Below are 25,646 nucleotides of genomic sequence, written 5' to 3'. Positions count from 1 at the left end.
TCGCATCTTGTGACTCGCCCGAAGGATGGAAGATCCGGTGGCTCGTACCGGAGGCAATACCAAGTCAAAACCTGCCATGTGTCCACTCGATCGTCCGCCAAAACCGCCTCGCAGGAAGTTGAATAGCTGCAGTGGTGGTTTCGCTGGCGAGGAGTTCCAGGCGACGATGGTATCACAGGAAGACATTCTCTTACCATATGTCACGGCAGTTGCCGTCACATCCGTTGACGCATCCTGATCTTTCAGATGTAGGAAGCTATACTGGCCCATTGCAGGACATAACTGGTGCGTTACGGAAACGTTGTATTAGCTACTGCTGTTTGCTGAACTTACTTGACTGCTGTACTTAACTGAAATACGTAGCAAAATTTCAATTCACTATATGTTTTAAATTTCTTAGACCTCAGCAATGTGCCTACAAGCAGTGCCGTATCCTCAACCTCTGTGGTTCCCAGAGAAGATCATGACTATTGTCGATCAACAAGCGACGAAGTATTACATAAGCAAATCTACCCTGCTTATAGTTTGTCCAACAAGTGCATACGTTGAGTGCATGTTTGTTGTTTCATTTTGTAAATATTTGGGAGTTCTGCTCAGCATCCTGCTTGATGACTAGCTAACTAATATTCCTTGTACAGATGAAGATACGGCTGAACCACTGTTTCCTGCATCTTCGACAGGAGATGCTGAAGGCAGCAGACCTCTACCTCACCATTTAAGGTTTTTCTCCGGTGGTTCAGGACAAAGTCTAGAGGACGACAGCCTTCCAGGTAGAGGTTGATACAGGCCTCCATTGGCTGTTTACATCAAATTGTTCAAAGAATAATGCACCATTCCTTACTTCTATCAAACCACCAATGCAAGTTTCATGCTACATGTGCATGCTGATTTAACAGATGACGGGCATTCTTAGAGTGACTCTCACTGACTCCTACTATATATATAACTGTTTTGTCTCACTCTTGGAATTTTTTCTTCCAGCTATGCTGCAGGAATTTCAGGGGCTGAGTAAAGAAGTAGCCATCCAGGAGGATACGACCAGCATGTTTATGGGCGCCGAACAGCTACTCTCCTTGTCAAGAGTAAAGGATGAATCCTCACTTCTTGTCTTAACTGGTATTGGGAACTTTGAACTGTTCTACAACTTGACGGAATTGTACACAGAAGTACGGCAGCTAAAAAGTGCAAGGGATTTTTGTATTGTGGCGCAGGAATAGACTGACAACCGTACCCGGTGACTGCTGGAGAACAACTGGTTTAATTGCGCTCTGCGCGCTCACGTTCAAACTGAGCTGCCATCATCTGATGTCACTAGTTCTGCTACAGGCCTCCCCCCCCTAGACCCTGGTACACTCTAAGAAAAAAAGGAGTAAAACATGGAGCAACTGCAGCTTCTACTCCCCTAGTCTGCCCCCCCAATTACTCCCCATTTTAGTCCCCTAACCCGACATTTACTCCCCAGGACTGCAAATTGTCACTGAACTTCGCGAATGGTCTCCTGAATGCAACGGCCTACGTAAATATGTGCCCTTGGTCAATTTGAAAGGCATAAGGCTGTATGACCCAGGCAACGTAGCAATTTTCCATCCGCACAGAGTAAGAAACAGTCAGCGCATCTTTGTTCGCAAATTGTGCACTGTGTATGGCGCAAGATTTTATATCACTCGATATATCACGGCTGACGGTTTGCTTCAAAGTGTTTTCATGCATGCACACGAATTATGTACATGGCACTCTTGCAACAGCGCGGGAAATGCAGTCTCCACTCTGTGACATTCATTTACTCCCGCGCATTTGCTCCCCAAAGCGACTATTTTTTTGTGGCAATGCATTTAGTCCCCAAAAGGAGTAAAAGTACTCCTTTTTTTCTTAGACTGTAGTAACCAGGGGAGAATGCCAGGAAACATTGCGCCGAGGGACAGAGCGTCGGCATTGCGGGCCTCCACAGTGGAAGGGAAGGTCGGGGGAGATGCACAGGGGCGACGAGTGTCTCAAGATGAGCGGGCTTGACCCTGTCGAGGGAGATGGTTTCGCGGCGGCCATTAAGGTCGACTGTTACGGTCTTGTCGCTGCGGGCCAGTGTGTTGTAAGAGCCAGCATATGCAGGGGTCAGGGGAGGCTTGGCATGATCCACCCGGACGAAGGCGTAAGAGGCATTGGCCAAATCCGGGTGCACGAAAATCTTCCTATGGGAAGGCTGACGAGGTAGGGCGTGTTTGGCAGCCTGGAATGCTGACGCAGGCCAGTTGCGAAGTCGTCACCGGTGAGAGGAGGCTTCGGGCTGGAATCGAGGAAGTCGCCAGGCAAGCGCAAAGGGGAGCCGAAGACTAACACCGCCGAGCTACACTTGAGATCCTCCTTTAGCGAAGAGCGTAGGCCGAGGAGCACCCATGGCAAATGGTCAACCCAGTTAGTGGGCTCAGACTGGGAACAGAGGGCGGCTTTTAGCTGGCGGTGCAGCCGCTCCACCATCCCGTTCACCGCGGGGTCGTAGGCCGTCGTCATCATATGCTTAGCTCCGATAGCTTTCAGAAGAGAGGTGAAGGAGCGGGATGTGAACTGGCGTCCCCTGTCGCTGGTCACAATGTCAGGGCAGCCGAAACGGGCGACCCAACCGAGTAGAAACGCGCGGCCGACCGTATCCGCCGTCGCGTCTGGGATGGGTACAGCCTCTGTCCAGCGCCTTCCTCTAGCAATAGGTCCTGTCACTGCACTTTTTTGTCGCATCAGTAGGGGGACTGTTGGAGCTACATTGTGTTCACCAATTCTCGTGAGGATAGTCTTTACTCTTGTAAACACGTTGTATCTTATACAGAGCCGGTAATCATTCCTACTCTGTAGCTCTTCCATGCTTCGGATTTACTCTGTGCCCGGGTAATCTCTTCAATTTTTTTGAAGTCGTTCTCAGCGTACATCTCTTCTATTTTTCTGTAAATTTCTTCCACTCAGTAGTCGGGGTGAAGCCATGTTAGGATCCTTACGGTTTCTTGAAGCGTAGGTGGTTGGGGGTCTTGTACCTTTGTAGAGGGGTCTTCTGTCTGACACATGACTGTAAGAAAATACTGTCATTTCTACGGGCGTTTAATAGTATCTGACGAGGGTGTGTTACCGTAATCATAAATACTGCGAAAATACTTAAAACGGTGGCGCTATCATCATGCGCCGGCCAAAAACTTCAATGCGGAGGCAAGGCCAAGCCAAGTACGCGCCATTGCCGTCATTCACAACCGCCAAACATCGTGCGCGGACGATCGCTGAACTGACTGACATCGAGCTGACTGATGGGCGCACATGGTACGTTATGTTCTTCCATTGAAAAAATAAACGGTGAGTATAACTGCATGCCAATTGCCCAGCTCCCTGTAACAGTTTCCTTTCTCTTTGCAATGTTTTATGCCAGAGCTGACTGATGGGTGCACATGGGGCATTCGTATGTTCTTCCTTTGAAAAAATAAACGGTGAGCTGCATGTCAATTGCCCTGCTCCCTGTAACAGTTTCCTTTCTCTTTGCAATGTTTTGATGCCAGAGCTGACTGATGGGTGCACATGGGGCCTTCGTATGTTCTTCCTTTGTAAAAATAAACGGTGAGTATAACTGCATGTCAATTGCCCTGCTCCCTGTAACAGTTTCCTTTCTCTTTGCAATGTTTCGATGCCAGAACTGACTGCTGGGTGCACATGGTTTCTTCGAATGTTCTTCCTTTGAAAAAATAAACGATGAGTATAACTGCATGTCAATTGCCCTGCTCCCTGTAACAGTTTCCTTTCTCTTTCCAGGGTTTTGATGCCAGAGGTGATTGGCGCATTTTCATCACTATGCACCAGTGATGGGCAGTACTTGAAGTACCAAGTACTCAAGTAGTACTTTAAGTACATTTCTGTGTACTTGTACTTTACTTTAAGTACATTTGGAATTGGGTACTTTGTACTGTACTTCAAGTACTTTTTTCCGAGTACTTTCCCATCAAGTACTCAAGTACCCCAAACTTGGACTGCAGACAAAAAATCACAAAAGAGTATAAAAAATGCACCCTACTAAAAGCGCTAAAATGACAGCAAGAAGACGAAAACACACCGATAGGGCTATCTCTGAGTTTTCGTCTTCTTGTCGTCATTTTTGCGCTTTTAGTGGGATGCAGTACCAAGAGTCCCAGTCTGACATTTTACCAAAAATGATTTTTCTGCTTTCAAAGAGCATATTTCTTGAAGCAGATCTATTGTTGAAAGGCTTGAAATGTTGAAAAAGTATCAACGCTTCTATGATTATGTAAAACGAATGGAACGGACACTGTAACCAGCAGCACAATGACTTGGTCCATTGTCATTTCAGTTCTCCCAGTGGAGGGTTCTATGCTTTTTTATATTGTTTCCTTCATTGGCAATTAATTATCATTTTATATCACTTGATATGTGTGATTGCATTACATGATGAACACTCTAAAAGATACACATGATTTCATTTTTACGTTTTACGTTTTTTAATTGGTCACATATATGCATTACATTACTGCAGATCACAGTCGTATAAAAATGAAGGCTTACATTGTGCTTCATCCTTTTTTACTTTCCTCATATTCTTTTTTTGAACATGTTGTATTTCAAAAAGCATCAAGGAATGCCCAGAAATATATCTATATTTGCTTGTATTTTTTCCCTTGAAATTTCCTAGCCTGTTATAGCAGAAGATTAGTACCGGAACACCACACTAGGCGGGTGATCTTGGATCAGTCAGGACATAATACTATTTTGCATAATCACAGCACAGCTGAGTGATTACCTCTCTAGACGTTACTGAAAATTATGACATCTGATGAAGTTCATATTCACGGGTTACCACTTAACCTAGGACTTTATGGCTTCAGAGCATTTGTCAAGAATACTCGCTAAAGTTTTGACAAAAAGGCAAGACATAGATACTACACAGTGAAATGCAAAGTGATACAAATTAAATTGGCAATGTACTTGATGAATACTTGAAGTACTTTGCCTAGTACTTTGTACTTTACTTGAAGTACATTTGGAATTGGGTACTTTGTACTGTACTTGAAGTACTAATGATGCCAGGTACTTGGTACTTTACTTTAAGTATAATTTTGAGGTACTTTGCCCATCACTGCTATGCACATAAAAAATAAATCCCAATGTGACAAACATCACAATGTGTTACGCATGGTCACTACTTAAACTGCTCTCATTGCTACGACTATATGTAAAAAAAAGAGGCGCTTCAGGGATGGGCACAGCAGGATAAGGGTACACGGCATATGCCAATTAAAATTACTGGCAAATGCAGTTTTTTTTAACGACACAGTACAGTAATGCCACACGGTGTATGCCAGTTAAAATTACTGGCCAATGCAGTATTTTTCACGGGCACATCTTATACGGGGCCACCGTAACACAAAAACGCCAATGTTTGGCAGCCAACTTTCCTTGCATTTGCCCGTTTTTTTTTTACGGTGAAATTTTTTACAGTGCAGTTGTCACTTCAGGTTGGATGTGTGCAGGCACATACGTACGATTCCTTTCATCTTTGAGGTGAACCTTGGAAGCACACAGGTACCTCACACCTCTTAGAAGCCTCTGTAAAAGTCGCCTTTAGGGAGTGGTATGCTTGCCTTTGGATACTGCATGAAAACATAATAAACGTTTATAATTATTTAATTAACAACCACGTGTATGCTGAAGTGATTTAACCCACATGCAACAACACTCGATCAGATGCACACCAGCTTTGCAAATTCGTTTATCTCCGCATTCCACACTTAACTGCATTAAATTATAGAACAATTGCTCCCTCTTCTTACTGCATTGCAAGCCAAACATTTAAAATATTATTGTCAACACTTTAATGTAAATGTAGAAAAGAACAACTTCAACAGGAGAAAGAGCAGTTTAATTGCACGATGTGGCCGGGACGAGCCCAGAAGAGACTAGTGCCGGGTCAGTCGGCCGTCGTCGAGGAATGAAATCGAAAACACGCGCGCAGGCGCGAGGAACACCTGACAGGTTATCCGGGACACGTCATCGTCATCTCCAATTTCTTACCGTAAAATTAATAAGCATTTCGATTACTTCAATTGTCTGTGTTAAGGAATGAGTTTGTCAATGTTAGAGAGCTCCAGCTATTACCAAAAGGTGCCCCAGGCTACGATTTGTATTAACCCAGCCATAAGTTATTCAATAGCAAATATGTGTACTTATAAACGACTACAGATGTGTGCAGACCTGGAATCCAGTGCAACTTGATGGATGATGTTCCACACTTACTTGTTTTGCACAAGGCAACTCTAGAGGTCGCCTTGGAACATACAGCGTTCTTGCTTTTACAATGCTTTGCTTCCCCCAAGCTTGCTCAACATCCGTATTTGACAATTTAACGCACGCGATTTCGTTTTCGACGTCTAATTGCTGACGTCATACCCTTGCCGCCGTGAGAGGGCGCCCAAAAAAAATCTCGGCGCTAATAGGAAGGGGTTCCATGCATCCTGAGTGTTTTGATAATATTGAAATCATCTTGTTGGATATGTGGATGTTTTTTTTTTAGGTTTATGGTAGCGAGCACTATGTCTTTGGTTATCATCTTTTCGGTACCGTCCATACGTATCGTTGGTTTCTTTTTGCGTGGCATAGCAGCCTCCAGAATGCCCGGTGGAGATTTCCTCATACGTGCTTTTTTCTTTCGCGTGTGCAAACAGGCTAACGCGGGGCTAAGTGGATCTCTTACGACATTCTACAGCGATAGCTGTTCGAGGGAATTTGTTTACCAAGGACGGCGTAGATCCTTTCTTCTTACTCGGCGCGCCATTGTTTGCCGGAGCAGCAAATCGCAGAGCGCATGAACAACGGCAGCCGTTCGGGGTACATGTTCAAGAGCCGTCAGTGTATCATATGCGGTGTGGCCGCCACGAAGAGTGCGTACGGCACCTGCAGGTAGGGGATGGAAGCTCGGCACGCCGCTGTAGAACGCGAACGGTTTGAGCACACAGAGGGGATAAGCAACCAGGCACGCATTTCCTGCACGACGACAACATGACCCAGCAGTGAGACAACGCAAAGAGGCTGCGATGCGACAAAGATGAGAATATCTTTAAGGAACGGGAGGCCGAGAGCAAGAGACGTAAATTGTCCCAGACGAGTGCACCTGAAAGGATTGCACGCCCGTCGGAGTTTGCATTGGCCGACGCGGATTTTGCTAGGAACCTTTTGAAGAACGAACTTGGAGATGTTTGTGATGTTTGCGATAGGTTGTGGTTTTGCACCGACGTGACGCCCCCGCGTGCACAACATTGCCAACTGTTCGCCATGTAGTTGACGGCTGAATGTGTTGAAAACTTTAAGAAAAAATGTCTAATGTGTGTGTGTGAAATACATCCGTCGGTGAGCCTCATCTTGCCCTTATTGCGCGTGCACGATCCAGCTATCGTTGCTACTTCTTCGCACATAGGTTGCGAAAAGGCCTGAATTTTTTTGCTCTTTCTGCGATTTTGACATTTTTTTTTTTACATTTGACATTTATTTATTCTACCAAAACAAATGAAAATACATAGATGAATATACACATAGAGGAACCAGAGGGAGTACTCCCGGTTAAAGGCTCCTCATCAATCGCAAAATGAAGATATTATAACAGAGCACAATGATCAAAACAATTGAAGATGATACAATACACTTGATGATGATACAGATGCAATTGTACAACACTCTTATATCATTGTCAAAAAAAATTCAAGTGGAACGGAGATAGATGATACAAAGAAACGAAGGTGGTTACAATCGAGATGCATTATGGAATAACACATGCTTTAGTTTGTTTCTAAATAGCGGATAAGAACGAATGCATGTTATGTCACGTGTTAGTTGGTTCCACTCGCAAGCTGCACGGAACAAAAACGACAGCTTCCCATAGTTTGTATTAGACGTAGGTAGGTTCAACAGACCTCCAGCTCCTGCCCTAGTACGCCGGGTTGAACGAAGGTGAAGAAAATTTATTTTTGGCAAAGTGAGGTTAAGTTGTAATATACGGTAGGTCAGGCTTAGGATACTATAAGAGATTATGTCATGAACTGTAAGAATACGAATTTCGTGATATGGGACATGAGCGAGCAACGGTAACCCAAATGTAATTCTGATAGCTCTGTTTTGAATTACCTGAAGAGCACGAAGATGAGTTTTGTGAGTTAAACCCCACACAAAAGCACAGTACGTCAGATGAGAGTGTATGAAAGCATAGTAGAAGTTAAGCAGAATGGATGGCGGAGTGTAATGTCGGGTTTTTACGAGTACGCTGATACCGTATGAACTCCTGCGAGTGATATCGTTAATATGGGACGTAAATCGAAGATGGCTGTCGAATACGACTCCCAAGAATTTAGTTTCTTGCCGAAACTGCAATGGACTTCCCAAGATGGATAAAGAAGTGGGCGTATTAACATTACGTTTATGCGAGTGGAAAATCATGGTCACTGTTTTGCTCGCGTTCAAATGTAATCTATTAGTTCGACACCAGTAGACTAGATTATTAATGTCTTCCTCTAATTTCAATGAAAGGTTATTATATCTTTGCCAGTTAACAATAAAGTCGTGTCATCTGCATATAGAAATGCTTCCGAAAATTTTAATTGCTCAGGAAGATCATTTATATAAAGTAAGAAAAGGAGTGGACCTAATATGGACCCCTGTGGCACGCCAATGTTAGACAGCGAAGGTTGAGAGAGAACGTCCTGGCATCTAACAATATGAGACCGATCCTCGAGATATGATTTGATTAAGCTGAGTGCAGGTCCAGTGATCCCATATTTGGCTAGTTTACAAAGAAGAATTTTGTGGTTAACACAATCAAAAGCCTTAGAGAAGTCAACGAAAAGAGAAAGAGCTATACCCCCCTGATCAATTGACTGTTTGATGCGTTCCGTAAATGTTAAAAGGGCTGTTTCTGTAGAGCAGCCACTGCGAAAACCGAACTGGTTACTACATATAACGTTAAATTTGTCTAGATAGCTCACCAGCCGCTTCTGCAACAATCTTTCAATAATTTTGCTTATTACCGGAAGAATAGAAATCGGACGATAATTGCTGATAACCAAAGGATCGCCTTTTTTATGTACTGGCACAATGATCGCGCGTTTCAGCGACTTAGGAAATTCGCCTTGGTTAAATGAGAGATTTACAATGTGGGACAGCACAGGTGATATGACAGCCTTAACTAGTTTTAATTTCGATACGGCTATGTTGTCATACCCTGTAGATGTATTACGCAGCGAGGATATGACCTCAGCCACTTCAATTGGCGTTGTCGGTTGAAGAAAAAAGGACTGCAGAAGACGACATGGCATTGGAGCAAATGGTGTGTTGTCTGTATCTTGGTTGACGCAGGTACCAAAAAAAAGTCATTGAAAGCAGCAGCAATATCATATGGACTTTGGAGTGTGGTATTATTATATATCACTTTGTCTATACGAGTATTGATGGAGTTCCTGTTAAGAAATTTATTAACCACCTTCCATTTATCTTTAACGGATGAGCATGACGCCATTTGAGCATGGTAATAAAGCTTCTTTGAGTGATTCAATACCCGCGACAGATAACGTGAGTATAGTGCTTACTTAGACCTCAACCCTGGATTAAAGGGCTGTTTCTTAACCTTTTTCCGAGATTATGTTTCTTTTTTATGCATTTTAAAATACTGTGTGTGATCCGGGGGGACTCCGGGCTGGCATATTTATTTCGGGATACAGATACCACAGTATTTGCTGCAATAGCCGTGGTAATACAATCGGAAAATTGCTCGTAAGCAATATTAACGCTTGAAGAGTTGAGAATAGAAGCCCAGTTGACACTTTCAACACATTTAACAAAGTTATCAAGATTGAAACGAATAGTTTTAGTATATCTAGCGTTCTTCTTATGTTGAAGCATCAATACAGCGGCTACAGGGTAATGATGCGAAATGTCAACTTCAAAAACATCAGCGTGGGACAACTCGCAGTCAGTTAGCCATATATGATCGAGCAAAGTCGAAGAAGTCGAAGTTACTCTTGTAGGTGATTTAATAGGACAATCATAACCAAAACTACTAAGACAAGTCATAAATGAGAGGCAAACAGGATTTTGTTCATCGAGAATATTAATGTTAAAGTCTCCTACAAGCAATATAGATTTATTTTCGCGAGATAGGGAATCCAATGACTGTTCAAGAGCAGATATAAATTCGTAAACAGACCCAGAAGGAGGGCGGTAAATGACACCGATAACAATGTTTTTGTGTGCACTTGAGAAAGAACATTTGTCTATCTCAACCCATACACTTTCGCAAGTGGGATTGTTCAAGACTGCATCATTGCGAACAGTATGATTTTAAAGCGGCGATATAAACAAACCAACGCCACCACCGACATTAGAAGTGCCTGTACTGTCACGGCATACAAATTCAGAGTAATAATCTCGGTACTTATATAAAGAGACCTCATCACTCCTTAACCAAGTTTCGCTCAAAGCAATCAAAGAGTACTTGTGAATGTTAGCACACAGAAACGAATTTATGTCATCAAAATTCTTTCTCAGGCTTCTAGCGTTGAAATGAATTAAAGAAAAATCCATGGTAGAAGTTTAATTGCCCGCGACACCATTATATACACCAAAAGTGACCAATCACATAGATATGATTTTAGCAAGATCCGCATCACATTTCACGCGTATAACAGGGCTATCGGTTGAGTGCCGCACTTTGATCTGACAGAGATCCGTCCAAACGAACCTCCAACCGTGTGACTTCGCTGCATCTCTTGCTTTAGCAAACAACTTTTTATTATCTGGGGTGAGATGATCATTAAAGTAGATGGGACATCTGACACTGGTATTTAACCCAAGGTCATTAGCAGAAAGTCGCGCCTTTTTCGCCTTTTGCTGGAACACATTTTTTTCATTCACGACGTAAAACGAACGATAATGTTCCTTTCATTCGCTTTGTTAAAAACTGGGACACGATGGACAGCATCAATGTCAGATTCAAGAATCTGGACATTAATTTTTTCGCCAATGGTCTGAACAATCTTTAGACAGTCCTCACCCTCTGTCACAGGCATCCCCTTGATTTCAGTGTTGTACAATCTCGAATACTGCTCGAGCTCGCCAACCCGCCGAGATAACTCAGCATTTGCCTTCTTCAAGTTCGAGTTTTCACTGAGTACTGCTTCCAACTTTTTTTGTGTCTCGTTAAATTTTTCATTCATGAAAACTATACTCTTCGTCACTTCTTCCATCTGAGCTAACACAGTTGAGTTTGCCGTCATGAAAGTTTCCGTTGATTCCCGAATAGCTTGCATTAACTGGGCCTTCATGTTTTTAATTTCTTTTTCAAGCAAGATTGTTGAGAAGGTAATCAGGAAAGTCATGCTATACGAACCAACTGACCCTCGCCTTCCTTTTCCTAAAAGCCGCGATGAAAGAAGACAACATATTAACCAGTGCGAGCACAGAAAACACAACCACCCATTTTGGCCGAACAGTACCACATGCGGGGTAAACCGGACTAAAGGTAAAATCACCCCGAGGCAAAATAGACCACAGTGTTTCTTTCTTTCTTTTCTGTTTCAGTTTCCAGAAACGTCGGAATGAACAAAAATATGTTCCAAGAAGTGCTTGCAGCCATTACATATGCGCACAAATGAAGTTTGAAACATCTAAGTCAGGTTGTTGTATAACCAAGCTTACCAATCTGGCTACTTATTGAACAGCATTACCCATTGCACTGTCCTTAAATGGAGTGGTTCGGTGTAGCTGGCCCGACACAGGATCGTGGTACCAACTGCGGCACACTTGACACCGTATTCAGTTTCTGAACTTCGAAATTTCTTGAGTTAATCCTACCAATCCAACCAAATTTATGTTACTGAAATCTTTACTTTCATGCAGAATATTTTTACCATACATGACGCAAAAGCTAGAGAAATTTAATTTTTAGTTTTGAGAACTGTGACGTCAAGTTAGGCTCCGACGAAGTGCCCGGCTCACACCTAGCAACGCTGTAGCCCTTTGCGTCTTCCTGGGGCTCTCTTCTTGCACTCCGTTAGCGGAGTCCCACGTGACATATCCCCCGACCGCTTCGACCTTCAAGAAAACACAGACGGAGAAGACACCTCTCCCGTTGTTTTCCCGTTACATGACCTCTCCACCACGTGGCCCTTCCCGGACGCCGGCGTCGTCGCTAGAAGACAAGTGCCCTCTCCATAACATGGCATCATCGCAATTTGTGGGCATATGATTACGTCACCCGCTCCTCGCGTCATCGAAATTTGTGGCGGAGCAGCAGATCGTCAAAAATTGACAGAGATACACAGCGTTCGTGAACGGTATTGAAATTTCGCACATAGAATCGTTGAGGCGCCTTCCTTTCATGGACTACATAAAAGAAACGCTATTTTCCGAGTCCAGAGCGGCACTTTAAGCCTTCAGCCTGAGGACAACACAGAACAGAATAAACATCGTTTGCTGGTTTCAGTCTCGTGCTGTCTGGTCCGTTCTGCGTTGTTCTGTGTTCTCCTCTGGCTCAAGGAATTGCTACCCTTGTCTAAAAGTACTATAGCTGTCTAATCACGCCACATGTATTTCAGATGCCGTGTTGACACTATCTGATGGGTGGGCTTTGAAGCTTGGTGTCTCTTTCCTGAGCCTTAATACAAGAACAGGAAGACAAGATTTTAGATGAAAATACTTTTCCGTGCAGTACTCACCCAGTTCCTTGTAAGAAACGGGGTGCAGCATCATTTGCTGTTGCAGGATCGTCGCCATCTTGATATGAGAATCACGTGGGCAATGGCCCGCACCATTCCCAGTAGGAATTCTACGAAATAGTGCCATCGCTTTATTTGTGGTTTCAGTTTCGCTTAGCTCGACCCAGTTTGCCCAGGGCTTATTTAGCCCAATGTTAAACTATAACGCACCATAAAAAATGCGCGAGACTGCGTCGCCCTGCAGATCGACCTCGAGCATATTTGAGACGGATGGAAATATTGGCTTATGGAAACGAACGCTCACAAAAGTAAAAGCGTGGCATCTACATCTCAGCACACCCAAATTACACACTGATACGCAATAGATTATGTTAGTCTGCGAAAAGTGACAACATAAACATATCTTGGTGTCATCCTGTCCGACGACCTTTCGCGGAATACTCACCTCAACTCAATCACTACAAAAGCATGCTCTGGGCTTCTTGAAACGCAGCCTATACCTCGCACCTACGTAGACAAATACACTACCACCATGACCCGACCTCGGGATCGTGGTATTGTGGTACCGTGATGTTACACGTAAAGCTTGTCTTCGCAGTGTGGCGACATGTTGTACGTGCCGCAGGGCAGGAGTCCGGATAATTTGGCCCACCTGAGGCTCTTTTGACGTGCGCCAGAAATATCTGCAACACGGTGCTGGAAGCAATGTTTACCTCTTCCATAGTGCTACCGCCCTCGGCCGGGATAGGGTCCAGCGATCTCGGCCGAGGGCGGTAGCAATGTGGGGGAGGTAAACATTGCTTCCAGCATCGTGTGTCGGAGATTTCCGACGTGCCTGCAGCGCGCCAGTCACACCTCCCCCTCCACAATGGTCCGACCTCAAACTCGGTATGCCTCATCTATTTGAAACACGCCCAAAAAAGTACCTCGAAGAGAAGCTCAAACCTGTCCAAAACAAGGCCAGCCGTGTCGTAGATGGCGATTACTCCATGCATAGCAGCATTTCCCACATTAGCCAGTCTCTTTCCCTGCCTTACCTGTCAACCAGGCGAGAAATCACTAGCCTAGTTTTGGGCCACAAACTTTTGTATTCTTCCTCTCCACAAACCTCACTGCCCGGCAGCTCCTTTATTTTCATCTCAGTTTTCCCACCCATACAAAGCCCGTGCATAACCAGCCGGTACCAAAATATTATCTCATTCATCCCATGAACACATCATTCTTGTGTGGGGTAAGTTATGATCGCAAGTCGTCCCCCAGCAAGATACAAACACATTTGGTACTTACCTGTATGTCGTATTTCATGATACCTAATTTTGCTTTGTGACTCTTGTGTTTTGTGACTGTAGCCTAGTGTTGTATTGCTTTCATTTTGAACTGTGCCCTTAAGCGTACGCAAATACAAGTACTAACACGTGCTTTCCTGCTTTCTAGTAGTACATTTTGTAGCGTAGCATTGTCTTGTATTATTGTAGTTAGACAAAATCGTCTGCTTATTCGACGATACATTTCAACTGGAATATTGTATATCATCTAAATCCCTCCTCTGTAATGCATATAGCTATTGCTGTTCCCCACGTGATGCCCACAAGGGCCTTGAGGGTAATGAGATGGAATAGATGTCTCCCGGAGAAGCTCAGAAAAAAAAAGAAAAAAACGCTGAGTACGTACACTCGCAACCACTCAGTTGGAAGTGCATAGAGCAGCACCCATGGTTGGCAACTCAACTTCTGCAGCAACACTGCTCATGCAGTGGTGACCCCTTTATTGTGTATATGTCATATTTGAGATGCAGCTCTAAGTAAAACTCTCTTGTCGTTGCTTTTTTTTTTTTTTTTTTGCACGTCTCCATGGAAAACTTTATTTTTGTACAGCAAGAAAACGAACCTAAAACGCACAACGCATGACGTCCAGTACCCCAGGGTGACACACTTCAACTAGCTGCTTAACGGTCACTTTATCTGTTGTTGGCGTCCGGAATCGGTAAGCAAGGGCCGCAGCACAGGTTTGCTGAGGACACTATCCGGTACACTCTTCCGTTGCCGTTGATACGGACATGAGACGGGATCCATTGGATGGTGATGGTGATGTGATAAAGAAAAATGGGGATGTGGGTTTCGACGAAGTCGAACTGGCTACCCCAGCACGCTTATACGCCATTAATTAATTAAGACCACTTCCGATGATTTTATGCTGGGCGCACCGCACCTTCTGATACACCACAATAAGATGTTATCGCAGATGGGGTTCATCACCTTCCACAAGCTGCTCAATGCAGTGTGTGAGTAGAACTGCGTTAGATATTCCACGCAGTTGGATCGCAGCCGCTGCGTATAATAGAGCCAAGAGTTCGGCATCCGTAGATTAGAAAAACACACGTTCAGAGCATAACACGATCTTCGCCAACCAGTGTGCCGGAAGTCATCGCTGCTCCATAGACTGGTTACGCTGAAGGAGGACAGTTGAAGCGTCACCTTGATCTCTGCAGGCTGAAATGCAGAAAAGTATGGCTCCGTCAGTGACATTCCAATGTGGAAAGCTGTTGTGAATAGCTAGGACTTTTTGCAAAATGCAACTGGCAAAACAGAAGCACAAGTCCGGCACAAATTACTGTTCAGCTATGCAGTCGTAAACAAGAGAATTCCGGTCACTCTAATTACACACACGAACAAAATAACGCAGTGTTTTGGCGCCGTCATCAAAGTCAAATTACGTCTGAACAGACATTTTAATTGCATGCTTTATCATTTAACTGCATGCATCATTCGTTATAAGAAACAGTAAAATGATTCTACTGCGATGAAGACAATTGTTATTTCCCTTGTTTGTCGGTAGAGAGTCCCTCAGCAACTCGCAGCGCAATATTTTCCTGTCGACATCAAATGAAGTAGCAGAAAAAAAAATTAGAAAATTTCCAGCTTGGGAATGAAGTCCGAGAAAGAAAAAAGAAAATTAGCCACGCTTGGAGGCAATACCAATACCTTGCTTTTCCCCATACATTTCATAATGGGAGTGGGGGTTTGATCAACAAAGAGCACAGATGACATGGTTGTCTAAAATCAGCACTCCGTGGTTTATCTAATTTCAAATCTCCAGGTGTTGCAAGACAATTTCTTTCGAGTAATAAAGACGGGCAGCATCATGGTCAACTCTCAAATACAATATTGGCGCAACAGACGTAATATGGGACGGCTAACCCTGTCCCCAACATTGCTACAAACTTGTCAAGAACTCACAGAACCAAAATCAGGAAAAGAGAGAGAGAGAGAGAATGCAAATTTCAATTTACAAGAGAATTTCACTGAAGGACCCTCTCAGTGATTCATGTTATGGCCAGTTCTCATTGTTCGTTTATTTCCAAGTGAGCGGTGCAGAAGGATATGAACACTGCAAGATCTTCATCACATATCATATCACACAGCAAATAATTCCATATGGTGATCATGAGCTGGTATGGAGAATGAAGGGACCTCTGTGACCGGACCGCTGTAGGAAAGCATAGATTGAGAAGTTACCCGTCAAAAAGGACTCGTTACAAGTTAGGTTACCGTGTGCAAAATGTAACTAAGTTAATAACGAAGTTCCTCAGCCTGAAATGTAACTCGCAGTTACTGAGTTACTTAAAAAAAAGAACGAGTTACTTCCAAGTTACTTCAGATACAAAAGAGCATTACGCAGGTGCAGCGCGCGTGAACAGTTGAGTTAGACCTTGAGTTCCCCGCGGAGGAGTGAAACACGCTGAGATCGTTTTCCTTTATGCCGAACAATAGAGCTCTCCCTGTTTGTAAACAAATTACGTCATACTGTTCGACAGCGCCAAAATTTGGTAGAATTGAACTACGCTCGAAGCTAGAGGTGAACAAGGTCAAAGCCACGGTCTTGAGGGGATTACGATATGGTCAACAGGGAAGCGACCCCATGTCCTAGACTCTTAAAAATGAACTTCACCGCATAGCACGCTCCTAGCCAACCATAATCTCGAATGATATCGTTATCTGCCGTGATTTGTTGAAAACGGGTGGCGTACGCCTTTTCTGTGACACTTATGCGGTTCATAATTGTCACAGAAACGGCGTACGCCTCCCGTTTTCAACAAATCAGGGGTGTGAGCGATGTCACTCGGGATGATGGTTGGCTAGGAGCGTGCAATGAGGTGAAGTTCATTTTTAAGAGTGTACTTTTCTTTCAGTGGGAGGCAACGAACAAGTGCCCGTTCGTGCAACCCAGCCCTTTCCTTCCGATTCGTTTCGGTTTCAATCTGTCTACCAATGTCATGATGACGTTTCTCTGGTAGAGGTCTATTCGAACGCTTTGCATCTTACTCCCTGTGGGCGCACAATCGTTCAGCTTCATTTCAATGTAGCGGTTCTTACTTCCTGAATAAAATACTGTCATTGATTGAATATCACGTTTTATGGCAAAAAATGCCATGACGGAACCGGAGCGAAAGCAAGAAAATATGTGGACATGAGTGAAAAGCGAGTTAAAAGTAACTTGGAACTTCACTTACGTTACTTTGGCAAAGTTACCTGAAAAACGAACGAGATCATCTGAAAGTTACCACGCGCAAAAGTACCGAGTTAAGTTACAAGTTACCAAAAAAAGGAACTTAGTTACAGTAATGAGTTACCTCGAACTCTTGGAAATAGAGAGTTTTAGTAGATCGTACTCTATCGCCTCTGCGTACGTAAGGTATAGCGTTGATGGTTCTGCGCATGCCCATAACAGAAAGCTTCGCGCAGTGCGCAGAACCACCAACGCTATCTGTTACGTACGCTATCGCCTTTGCGTTCGATGTGCTCAAACTCGCTAATACCTTGTATGGGTATGCAGAATGACTAGGGTATTAGGGCGATGGGTACAGTAGGGAATGCTGCGATCTCGACTGGAATTGAACATTTTGTGAAAGAAGGTAATGGTGGCAAGCACCCTTCTCTCACTTAAATAGGGGAGGCTGAATTGCTTTTTGATCCGGGACACACTAGAGTAAGGACAGTTATCTATACTTATAACACGTGCTGCTTTGTTTTGTGTGGCTTCTAGTTTTTGCGATAGCTAATTCTGATGTCGAATCCAGACGATGCTAGCATATTCGAGTTGGAACCTTATGAATGTGCAGTATTCTAAATGTTTGACAGTTGGGGAGGCACGATAATGCTGGCGACGTAAATAACCCAACGATTTATTGCATATTATTGACGAGCAATTTACAGGGTGTCTCACGTAACCTGTCAAAAAAATTATATTTAAAAATCTACACCCCGGAAAATTATGGGGTCAACGGTATTCGCCTTCAGAGAGTTTTTGCCATCGTGTGAGAATATTTTGATGAATTTTGCGCCATGGGAAATTTAGTTTTCCGAATTAAAGTCCGGGAATTGCATAGTCAACTTAACATTTTTTCGACAGATTCCAGAAGCACGGGTCGGGTTTAGCCCACCACGGAAAAATACATTTCGTGGTACAAAAGTAAGGATCGGAAAGAATTGGAAAAATATCCCATTTCGGGCCGCGCAAGTTGCCTTTCTCGCCTTTCGCAACTTTGCCTTTTGCAACTCGCCTTTCGCATCCCGTCAGAGCGCCCCAGGAAGCGACGCATAAAAAACAGTCGCCTCGCCCCTTTAATTCCCCTCTCAACGCCCACATGCCTTTAGCAACAGGTTCACTTGGTGATTACGTTTATCTTCTTGTGTTGTTCTACGCTTGGCTTTTTTGTTATCGTTTGCTTTAGTGACACCGCTCGCCAATCTGCATGATATGAAGGACCGATAGCGAAAGTGCGGGGCGGCTGTTTTTTATTCGTCGCTTCTCGGAGCGCTCTGACGGGATGCGAAAGGCTAGTGGCAATTTCCGCGGGCCCAATTTGAGATATTGCTCCTTACTTTTGTACCACGAAATTAATTTTTCCGTGGTGGGCTAAACCCGACCCGTGCTTCCCAGATCTGTCGAAGAAATGTTAGGTTGACTAGGCAATTTCCAGAGTTTAATTCGAAAAATTAAATTTCCCATGGCGAAAAATTCATCAAAGCGTTCTCACACGATGGCAAATACCATTGACCCCATAATTTTCCGACGTGTAGATTTTTAAATATATTTTTTTACACATTACGTGATACACCCTGTATATGGTCTGATGGTATATGACGCAATCATCCGCCTATGATCTGACTGATGAAGAAATTATTCTCTGCAGATCATTTACGTAAGTAGATCCTTGAGGTACTCCAGATTTTATTGAGATAGGTAATGAAGTTTTGGAGTTAATGATTACGAACTGAGTTCTATAATTCAGGAAAGAGCTGCCCCACTCTCTGATCAGTAGGTCACAGTTTAGTCTACTGATTTTGTTCATCAATCGAGTAAGGGGAACCTTATCGAATGCCCTTTCGAAGTCGACTAAGATGGCATTTGTTTGGTCAAACGAGTGCACGGTCTATGTAGTTCGGCTGTTAGCTCAAATAATTGGAGCTCGCATGAACGATTTTTGTGGAATCCATGTTGATTTGCGAACAGTGGGTCATTTTCGTCAAGGTAGGTCATAGTATGGGAAGTAATAATACACACTTAAAAATAAACTTCACCGCATAGCACGCTCCTAGCCAACCATCATCTCGAATGATATCGTTATGCGGAAAACTGGAGGCGTACGCCATTTTTGTGACAATTATGAACAGCATAAGTGTCACAAAAAAGGCGTACGCCTCCTGTTTTTAACAAATCAGGGTAGATAATGATATCATTCGATATAAGGGTTGGTTAGGAGCGTACGATGCGGTGAAGTGCATTTCTAAGAGTGTATGTCCAAACATCTTACAGGGGATGGGTGTGAGAAATACTGGGCGGTAATTTTCTACGTTTATGGTGTTCGTTGTCTTAGGGGTGGTATCGCGTTTGCATGAAGCCAGTCGAGTTGCAGTACACTTTTGGTTGATTCGTTTGTATGTAAAACAGCTCATGATCACTTGAACATGATATATAAGTTGAATTTGTAATAGGAACATCATCGGTTGCTAGAAAGAGATCTATGATTGCATCACATCTTGTAGGGTTTGCTATTTGTTGCGTCAAGTTACAATAGGAACACATGTCAATGAAACCTGAACTTAACTTTCGGTTTCTGCTACTTGGTGGAACCTAAAGGTTATCCCAGTTTATAGCGGGTAAATTAAAGTCGCGCCCTATCAGTACGTTGCTGTTCCGAAGAGCTTGGTATAATTCGTCTAAGCACTGGTATAACCTGCCAACGAACTTGTCTATGGGATTTCGAGGTCTGTAACAAGCGCAAACTATAGTGGGAGGAGATGTGCGGACGCTGTCGCATAATATTTGAAGAATTGTGTCCACGTATAAAACGTGGGATTCAATATAATTGTTTACACAGAGGAGAACACATCCGCCTCTAATTAGACATCTGTCGTTGCGGTAAATGATGTATTTATCGAAGGAAGTCAGTTTGGACTCAGATATGTCAGGGGATAGCCATGTTTCTGTGCCTGTCACAACCTCAGGATTGCAATCGTATAAGATACCATGAAATTCGTCCTGTTTACAAAGAAGGCTACGAAAGCTTGCTAATAAGAAGAAAAACATGAAACGCGAATTGTTTTGTTTCGAGAACTGTGTTTCTGTCATGTGCTGATACCTGATGTTGAAGGTAGGGATTACGTCCGTCACATTGTATGTATGGCCGGTATTTGCTGCCTGTTTTATCTCCTGACTTACTCGGTCGTAGTGATAAGTCATTCCATCCATATGCAACATGCTGAATTGAAGTTTGAAATGGGCGTTCCTGCTTTTAGCGAACTCTACAAGTTCTGCGCGTGCAAGGCGAACACCTGAGGAGTACAGTCTTATTATTAGTATTATTAACTAGTATAGTAACTAAACTAACTAAATAATAACTAGTATAGTATAGTTATTAGTATTAGTATCGTAGAATTTAATACGTAATAGTATTTTTGAATTTGTATGAGCAGGAGAGAAGGTGTTCTTTTACCTCGAAATCGGAAAAGTTTGCGATTATGGGTCGTGTTTTCCCAGGGCGGTAAATGCCAAGCAGGTGTGTTGGTAGGATACAAGAGAGCTCAATATTTTCGCCGAGGTGAACGTCACAAAAGGGAATGATGGCTTGTTCAAATTCTGCCCATGTTTCCGTAAGGGAATCTTCAGGGCCATGGAATAGTAGGTTCGATCGGCGCATTCGATTCTCCAGTTGTAGTTGTCGATTTTCAGCTGTGCGATTTGCTCGTGAAGAATGCGTGACTTCGTTTCAATTTCATCAACAACGGTTTTCATTGTTTTTATTTCGGATACATCGTTTTCTAGGGAGTTTAAGCACGAGGAAAAGACAGCAACCTTTGCCTCAAAATCAGATTGTTTTGCTTGTACCATCCGTATTTTGTTCAACATTTGTTTTTGGCCATTGTCAAGACGATCAGGGAATTCTAGTATGTGTGAAATTTGATCTTCCCAGGCACCAGCGCTCTTTACGCTGCGAGTTTTTCGCACTTTTTGGGTGATTAGGCCCTGGGTTTGTTTCCCCGTCCCCACTCAGAAGAAGGAGGTGTTTCAGATTCACATTATTCACACCTAGACATCTTTCACTGCACTCGGCCATACTCATAATAAACCGGCACATTTTCCACTACATTGCATCATGGAACCCGCAACAATGGGTATATATGTACATCTGCACATACAATTTTGTGCAGTAGGTACTTGCCAGATTTCTTCGTTGCTATCCACCCTTAGTAAGCTACATGTATGGCACAACAACTTTTGTTTTAAATTTCAACTCGCACTCTACAAATGGGATGTCACGATTTCAATTAGGTTTGTTTGGCCAACTGTCGTATCTAACTCGAGGACGAGATGCCTTTCGTCTCTCTCGATACATAAATGATTCGTGTCTGAATACTCGTTTTTTTTTTTCTTTTATTTCATTCATGGAATGTCAAGATTTTTCACTACCAATCCCGAAATCCTGGACTCGCCAGAAACGAGATTTCAGGATTGAGATTGAAGCGAGACAGCCCACGGTAACAGCTTACAACATGTCCATACTCGTTACTACATCCTTCCACATGTCAATCAACCCGGTCGTGGAAACTAAATGTTCACCTGCTGTTTTAATATGAGGCAGTTTTACAAAAACGCTGACAGGGCCATTTGCGCTCTTCACAAACAAGAGCCTTAAGTTTATTCGCAGACATTACATGTAGCGCATATCGATTAACTTCGTCCTTGCACCAAGAACGAAACCAGGCCTTCGACTCACGAAACTGAATCGCTGAAGTATGACAACGTGGCAAGCAACAGGAAATGAATGCCCACGGCTCCTTAATATTGAAGAAAACGCCGGCATGTAACTCCAAATGGTTGATTTGTGGGGCGCGTGTTTCACGTTCTGTTGAAGGAAATATCGGCGAAGACATTTTGTAGAAGCGTTCTCAGTGTTTTGCCGCAACTCCTGGACTTATCGCCTAGTTCATCTTCTTAGCCTTCGGTCCAGCAAAGCTCACACGCTGGTTGGATCGTTTGACTTTTGCGGAGAGTGGCTATAGGCTCGGTGCACTAAAGTTTCGGAGCACTGGTAGCGCGCCCTGCCATGAAGGCCGTTTCCAACTGGTTAGGTGGTTGATACTTGGTGGTAGTGTGGAGCAATGAACAACGCAGATCCCAACACTAAAAAGTGTCAACACAGGATGGTCTCAACAGATATTGTTGCTTCGTTCGTCTAAAACTAGGAGCCATGTTGACAACGTTACTGGGAAGCGTTTGAAGTTTCACCGATTCCCCGTTCGAAACAGGGAAGCCGATCGCGCCACGCTGGGTATCTGTCACTCAAAATTACTAAAACGACAAGGTAACATTTTTGTTTGTAGTTGAAGCAAGCACATCATTTTAAATTCCAATGAAGAGGAGTACATCTTTCTCAACAAACAAGATGGGGATCAGTGTTCGCTGAATATAGACGTATATAAAAATCAGTATATAAAATGTAATATATACATATAAAATATAGTAATGACGGGGGAGGGGGCGTGGGTGTGGGCGTGTATGGGGGCGTTTTTGTGTTCGAACCGCGCAGCTGAGGGGCAGAGATGTGGAAAACAAATTACGTATCAGAGAAAGTAGTTTCTAAGTCCATTATACGGGATGTGCACACTGCTGATACCCCATCCGTTTTACTTCTTGCTCGGGTGTGCTGGCGTGCTCAAGATATCAGCTCTACCAGACACGTGGGTTTCCATCACACCTCTCGGACATTCAACGCAGTAAAAGATATCCTCAAAAGGATAGACGTTTCACAGAAAAAATTCCGTTAGTTAGAAAGATATTCCTGCGTACGTGGGAAAATTTTGGTTTGGAACACGGAAGTTTCGGTCTCCATTCTCATGTTCTCCTGAAGTAGCTCCGCACACGAAGGTCATTAAAAAGAAATAGAGCTCATTGCGGAGAAAATCAATTTCACAAATATTCTGACGATCAATTACGACTTAATCCACGACAAGGGGTTTGAAATATTAACTTCTATTGCGATGCGTTCGTTGTCTGGCTCTGGTTGCTGCACGCTGCACGAAGGCACGGTCTTGCAAACGGTGTATTTTCTGGAGGAAGCGTTCTTTTAAGCTGTAATTTACAAACTTTGCCGCCGTACGTTTGGAGCGTTATAATTCTCTTCTGCAATGTGACGTTAATTACTCATTGTCAAGTTCAGATGTGTGAGCATTGTTTGTGTGTAGTCATCGATGTTCAGCATCTATCATGGCGGGCGTGTCTCCGTTACTAGACTTCTAGTCGCCGGTGGGGGAATTCATTGTTGTCTCAGTAGGTACGTTCCAGTTGCTAATTCATGTTTTAAAGTAGCACATCAGTCATTTTTAACACCCAGTTTTCTTCCTAAAAAAATTTAGGTAGGCCAGTAAGATGCACCATCCGAAGTAATTCACACCACAGAGTCATAATTATCGCGGAAGTTGAATATAAAGTACGCCGCAAAAAGCGACCGTGCGCATCGGCGCTGAAGAGCATACCAGCCTGTGCCTGCACAGTAAATCCAAAAACACCCTTTTCTACACAAAAATTGTGTTTTATGTGATGTACACCGTTCTTACTCCAGTGACCATTATGGCGAGTGTAACAGGCAGTGTTTAAAAAAGAGTTTTTAGAAAAGCGCCCTTTTTAACTCCAGATGCTGGGATCAGAAACGGTGCTGAAGTGGTTTATACCCTTCTGCACCCCCTGTTACACCGTTTAAACCGAAAGCAAGTCAGAGAGGGTGTTCTCAAAAGCGAGTTAAGTTAGGGAAGAAATATCATGTCAGTGTGATCCCACGCGACATTGCAAAGGTACTACAGGTCGACCTCAAGGGGGTACCCAGCTTCCCATACTGCCGGAGTGTGTGTGTGTGTGGGAGGGGGCATATGTGTATAGAGGCATATTTGTGGGTCTTTTCATTGGAAGACCAGCTGTATGGGTAATACCAGTAATTTCTGAGGGTGCTGCAGAAAAACATGTGGCGCGTACGCCACTCCTGGTGGGTAGAGAGATTCGTGTTATCGGCTCTCTAAACAAAGTGGTATTTGAATCTGAACTTACGATATTAAATGTAGTAGCTTGAATGCCACTTTGTCACCTTTTAGCTAGATATTTAAACTCTAAATACATTTGGCGTTGAGAAGGCGGTTCCTCGTATTATTTACACTTCAGTTCAGTATACAATATATTTCCAACTTATACGACCACATGAGGATCATGCGCATGCGACAGGTAACCTGTTCCACATTTTGATTCTGCGCCTCCGTGCCTCGCCCTCGCCTCGTCACGAAGGAGTCATCGCCATTAGCCATCGCCAAGGCATCATCGGAATGTCGTCGGAACGGTTGCACAATGTTTCAACTGTCTCAGCGTTCGCTTGTCCATTACAGAACAAAGGAGCATAGGCTCCGACTGCGGGGGGGGGGGGGGACCCTTGCCCCCCCCCCCCGGAACATGAACTAGGGGGGGGGGCCTCCCCAGGGAAGTCCCGCTAAGCGACTGACACCAACCTTTGGGGCTCGTCGCGCCTGGGTCAAAAGAGCGAACAGGCACCAACCCCAAAAATGCATCTTGCAATTTGTAAAATATGTATCCGCCCGCCATACTCATTATCACAGTAGAAGGTGAAGCGAAGAAACACAGGGGATGACACAACACATTGCCTCAATCTCGCCCAAAGCAATCAGATGAATGAAACGAAGCAGTCGAAAAGGTACCAGCAGCTGTCAGTGAGGTGTAACGGTAGGATCTTCGGAACGGATATCCGTTGGGAGCGGGTTCAAGCCCTGCTGCTCCATTTCCTTGACCATATTCATTATACTGCGCGCATTTCGGGTCAAACACCGAGGATTCAATGCATTTTGTTCCTTTTGCACTCAGTTTTCAAAGGCGTAATGCCTTCAGTTGTGCACATGTTCACTGTTTACATTCTCTCTGTTTTTCTTTTTTTCTGTTCTTCCTTCCTCTTATTTCTATACCAGTTCTGCATACATCATAGGATCCCGCCAGAGTGTGTGATTCTTCACCTTTAGTTTTGTGTCCTTCATTTTTCTTCTCCTTTTCTTTTCTTCTTTTTGTTTTCTTTTTTCTTTGCCTTTTTTGTCTTCCCCCTTTCACTTTTGTTTGGAATAACAAGCCGACATCCATCAGGCTTACCTTTCCTTTCTTTTTTTTTTCTTAAGAAACACCCCCCCCCCCCCGCCAGAGTACTTACTTCGCGGTGCGCCTTTGCCCCCCCCCCGGAAAAATGAAAACTCTCCGCCTCTGCAAAGGAGGATATGATTTTGCGTCGTAAGAGGTAAGCTATGTGATAGAAGTGTGTGGTGAACCTTCACTTATATTCATACCATGACTGTTGTGCTCTAGGTTTTTGTT

The 25,646-nt window shown here is 43.7% G+C and overlaps 1 long non-coding RNA gene across 2 annotated transcripts in view; it reads right to left on the bottom strand.

Annotated features, from left to right (window-relative positions):
* Positions 1-14,562: 14,562 nt before the first annotated feature.
* LOC135367844 (uncharacterized) overlaps positions 14,563-25,646 on the bottom strand; it is a 247,651-nt gene continuing 236,567 nt past the window's right edge. For both annotated transcript variants that reach the window (XR_010414548.1, XR_010414554.1), the window contains exon 3: positions 14,563-15,220. This is a non-coding gene — a long non-coding RNA (uncharacterized LOC135367844). The remainder of the gene's footprint in view (positions 15,221-25,646) is intronic.

The sequence above is a fragment of the Ornithodoros turicata genome, chromosome 1 (assembly GCF_037126465.1).
Source record: "Ornithodoros turicata isolate Travis chromosome 1, ASM3712646v1, whole genome shotgun sequence".
In the NCBI taxonomy this organism is placed as follows: Eukaryota; Metazoa; Arthropoda; class Arachnida; order Ixodida; family Argasidae; genus Ornithodoros; species Ornithodoros turicata.
The sequence above is the reverse complement of the archived record's forward strand: the minus strand, read 5'-3'. Positions and strand labels throughout refer to the sequence as shown.